The following is a 4,950-nucleotide window of genomic DNA, read 5'->3' as shown; positions in this document are numbered from 1 at the left end:
TTGTACGTCTTGTTTATGTGTATTGCGAGCAAGAAATGGTCTCATTATATAAGAACGGCTTGGATGATCACTCTCTCCCAACAAAAACCTCTATACATGCCCGACTCAAGGCTCTGTTAGTCTTGAAGTAGAAAATATTCTGGAGTCATGAGCACTGCTTGGCCAATTTATAATTACGTATTGAACCCAAACAAAGAAGCAGCACCATGACATTTAGAGAAAAAAGGTTTTTTCTGCACCTGTAAAATTCCGCATTAGGACCTCCTGGACTCTTTAAGTGTACCATCCACACAGCCTATCAAACCAGGCATTCCAGCTATTTGTGATAACTCCATCATCATTTTGTTCTCATTCTGTGGAGTTGGGAATTTGATAAATTATTGTGCAAGGATGGCAATAGCAGTATAAACATCCGTAAGGCACCTCGACACACTACTCTGGGCCATATCTGAAAAACAATCTCCCAATGTCTACTGGAAATTTTCCAGTTGCCATGTACCTTAAGGTTACCAAAAATGATTACTTGGAGAAATTATTGTTTTCCTGGTTTAAGAAATAAAAGAAACACAACTGTAATATACTTCATTACTATTACTGTCATCAACCAAACTCTTCATAACTAAAGTAGTAAGTATCTGTCCAAACACAACAGGAAGGAAAATTGTTCTAGCTGGAAAAAGGAAATTAGTTTCTTAAATTCCTAAAAGATATAAGGAGTAATATGATAAAGACTGAAAAAAAACATTGTCCAGGAAAACTCACTGATTATTATATTAGTAGTAGTAGTAGTATAACTAACCAGACTGTCACCCCGATTACATAGCAAGTAAACTATATACCCAAGGGTACCAATTGGGAAAGCAGCCCAGGAAAAAAGTGAGGATAGAATATGTATAAAAAGGAAAAAAATACAATATAAAATCAACACTGTATAGATACTAAAAGTGCTGTGATTACTTGCATAGATGAGACAGGAAGAATTCTGAAAATGTGAGACCTATTTAGAGGAGGGAGGTTTAATAGGCAGTAGAAGTGTGAAATTTGAAAAGGCAGCTGAAATGGATGGCATAAATGAGGAAATGCTGAAATTCTGAAGGGGAAATTGTAAAAAGACTGGATGAACCTAATTGCAATTTAGCATGAAGGCAAAGTAAGGTAACCTAACCTAAGGATTCTGTGGGGGAGGGTTAGTGACCAGTAACTGGTGCCTGATTCACATAGCTGCTGTCAGATCTAGCCTCAAGCATCAGCTGCTGGTGCAGATAAGTTTTTCTAGGCACTTTTATTTTTTTTCTTTTCCTCTTACTGGAGTCCATTTTGACCTTGAGCTTCCTTATTCTTATGCTTATTAAGTTTTCTGGTGCTAAATGTCAAACAGTTTTCAGAGTTTGGCTTCTGACCAAAATTTCATATTGAACATACACTATAAGATGAAATGGAAATTGAAATTTGAATGTTTTCCCTGGGTTAAAAAAACGAAGGCAAAGCTGAATAATTAGTGTTTCTAATGTTCAATACATACCTACATAATATATACACACGTGCCTTGGATATACCCTCTTTGGTCCAGAGAATTAGGTAACTGAGGTCCTATTCTCTAAACAATTCAGTGGACAGTTCCTTTGAAAGTCTGTATCGCTGTTGAAACTTTTTCTGAGTAATACAAAAGATGAGCTATTCAAGAGTGATACAAAAGATGAGCTACGTATTCAGTTTTTGTTTTGCAGCCTCTGCCTGTTTACTTACGGATGCATATTTAAGTCAGGTGGGGTCCAAGGAGTGAAGCCCAGGGCAGGAAAGGTACACAGCATTCTAAGATGGTTTTGGTATCTAGGTATTAACCTAACGGAAATGCTTCTCTCCGTAACTGAACTAAAATTTTATATAGCCTGTCAGAAATCAGTAATATGGCTTACCACTATAGGTATAAACCTAGATTTTTTTTTGGCAATTCCGCTACCTGTGGAAGTTATCGCAATTCATACCTACTGGTAGCCACTACCATAGGCAATTAGCTTCATCCTTTTTTTTTTTAAAGGCTTGGGCAATCTCATTTTGGTATCACATGGAACCTAGCCTGGTCATTTACACTGTACCATACTTTCTAATTTATTACAAACAACCTACGTGGAATTTCACGCTTGCATCACCAGCCTACTTGTGAGCTTCAAGTGGCTGTTCTGATTTTAACTTTCATGGGCAATATAACACTACTACATTAAGATTTCTAAATGTATGCCAATTAAAAACGCAATTCTGTATTGAAAAGGAAACTCCAAACACTTCAACTAAGCCTATTTTGAAGAAAAAGAATTCCAACACAGGTGATTGACTGATTGTTTATGTTACGATGAGCTCGAATTCATCCGTCGTCGGTATTTACGGCAAGCAAAGACTTCTTAAAAGTATTCCTTTCAAGATCTTTGTTGTGCTGTTATTCATGTCTTTTTACCACAAATTGTTTCGTATTTTCGATAGACATTGTAGATGAGTCAATTTGGCTAATGTATTTTAATGCAGAGTTGAAATTACATTCTTTCAATTCTGCCATCGCAAGGGGGTACCCAAAGACTATATACTGAAGGAAGATAGGAAGGCTCAAAATAGGAATGTTAATATACTAGTTGCCAACCCCAAAGTGAACACAATAGTTTGACCGCCTCAGTGTTCAGATGGCGTTGTAGGTATATCGCAGGTCGTCTAGTTTGTTTTATATTGTAAAAATTTGAAACAGTTGACACAAACGAAATCGTGGCGCCAACAGTGAATAAGTCACACAAATGTGTTGTTTGCAATAAACGAGAGAAACCGATCCTCAATAAGTGTTTCACAGGTACCCTAATGATAAAAAACGGTCATTACTTACAGCATAATACATTAAATATGTGCTACTAATCAGTAATCCCCACTGATATTGGCTATAATATAAAGGCAAGGCATCCGCAGTCAGTACATTTTTTTTGTTTCAAACTTTTTTTTTTTTTTAAGTTTCCTGAGTAACTTTATGACTTCATCACACTCAAACCAGCAACCAAGCAGTGCTGTGCCAATTCAGGAGTGTTAAGAGAATGAAAAAAAGTGCTGGTTTAGAGAGTAAAAGTGTTCAAGGTATGTCAATGAAAGTATAGCCTACAAGGTTAGAAAGGTTAGAAAAAACTTCCAAATTCTTAGCCTAACCGAAACTGATTAGTATCACAGCAAACATGCCGATAGATGTCCAAAGGTTAGACAGATTTAGTATCGGGGATGATCCAAAATCATGTGGGTAAAAGATCGAAAAAGTGGAGAAGCAGCTTCCAAATTTATTTAGAAGCACTAGGAAAATGGATAAAAAGCAGCAGAAACCATTGTTACTTCATACTGCAGGTTTAGAAGTTCAGGAATTTTACAGAAGACAATTGAAGGGCTTACAAATCCATTTGCTCCTCAAGCAAATATGTACTTTGAATGTTATTAGCTCATCGAAGCCTCGCAGGAATCAGGTGAGACAGTAGATTCATTTGTGACTAGGTTAAGGAAATTAGCTTCAACTTGTGAATTTGGAGATCTAGACCAGAGGTTAATAGAGCAAATTATAGTAAAGACTAACTCACAAGAGCTTAGGAAGACATTGCTACAAGAAAAGTAGCTAACCTTGCAGAAAGTTCTAGAAATAGCAAGAGCGCATATTTCCCAAGTCTAAATGAGTAGCTGAGTCACAGCCAAGAAAATACGTTTGGCTGTAGCTCCGAAAATAGCCATAGGATTTTTTCAAAAATAATCTCAATGTGATTCCCACAAAAAGTTACCATACATTGCCCAACATAACCTTACCTAACCTAACCTAACTATAGAATAGTAGAATGATTTTTTGTATGCTGGTGAAATAGGATGGCATAACATAGTAAGAGTATAACTATCACCTAGATGCTTGATATGGAGGAACCTCATCCAAATTCAGGAGTTGAGGCAAAAAACCTCACGACAACTAAATTGAAGGTAGTATTGTGTGTGCAGCAGGCATTTCTCCACCAAAAAATAACTTCATCCAGCTTCTGACAAACACTGCCACAATGCCTGCCCAGATCAACATGTGGAAGGTACATGTTATCTATTTTATTTATGTGTTTAGTCATTATATATTATCAACTGATTTTTTTATCAGTGAGACATATTTTTCTACATAAAAAGCCTGCATCTATGCACATTCAAGGTTCTACTAGCTGCACCAGATCAGATGTTGACCTTATAAAGATAAGTGAGTTATTGAAAAATGCTGATTTAATTGTAGCCATATAAGCTTAGATGCCTTTTTACATGTGGGTATGCCTGCAAAGGAAAATGAAAGGTAAACCTCGCAAGCACTTTTGCCGTATACGTACTTTATTCTGATAGCAGAATAAAGTACACAGAAGCACTTGCCAGTATTCTCACCTTTCATTTTCCTTCATGGCATTCTTTGTTTCATCCTATTTATATCCTTTTTTTCCATGTGCAACTTTGGATATATCTATTCATATATGTATGTATATATGTCTTTAATAATTTATATAACTGCAGTACATAATTTAGTAAAATGATTTTTGTGCGCTATATTTTTGTGTATATTTTTATATAAATATATTTTGTATAATGCACTTATTGTTGAAATACATATTTTCAGATACATCAATAGATTTACACCACCAAGCAAATTACACATCAAACTAGTTGCTGACTTATCCACACGAGAATTTGCACAACCTTGAATATGGTGTGTGTTTTGTGCAGTTTGTATATGTTAAAATTTTCTGAAATGATAAGTGCATCACAATTATTCTAAATATAGTTAATCTTGTAGGTATCTTCCTGCTCTGGAGAATAGATCATCTGACATAAGAGCTTCATCCTTGAAATATGTAAATGGTCTATGCTATTGGTAGATATTCCAGTTTTGCTTTTACTAACTAGAATTCATATAGTAGGTAAAGA

At 35.7% G+C, this 4,950-nt stretch overlaps 1 long non-coding RNA gene across 2 annotated transcripts; it reads left to right on the top strand.

Annotated features, from left to right (window-relative positions):
- The first annotated feature begins 2,738 nt into the window (after positions 1–2,738).
- Positions 2,739–4,732, top strand: LOC135226905 (uncharacterized). 2 transcript variants are annotated; one of them, XR_010317317.1, is made up of 4 exons: positions 2,739–2,833; positions 3,907–4,079; positions 4,193–4,237; positions 4,643–4,732. It is a non-coding gene; the product is annotated as an uncharacterized LOC135226905 (long non-coding RNA). The 2 variants fall into 2 exon arrangements; XR_010317318.1 differs by lacking the exon at positions 2,739–2,833 and adding an exon at positions 3,031–3,108.
- Positions 4,733–4,950: the final 218 nt, after the last annotated feature.

The sequence above is a fragment of the Macrobrachium nipponense genome, chromosome 15 (genome assembly GCF_015104395.2).
Source record: "Macrobrachium nipponense isolate FS-2020 chromosome 15, ASM1510439v2, whole genome shotgun sequence".
Taxonomy (NCBI): Eukaryota; Metazoa; Arthropoda; class Malacostraca; order Decapoda; family Palaemonidae; genus Macrobrachium; species Macrobrachium nipponense.
Note: the sequence above shows the minus strand (reverse complement) of the source record. Positions and strands in the feature narration are given on the sequence as shown.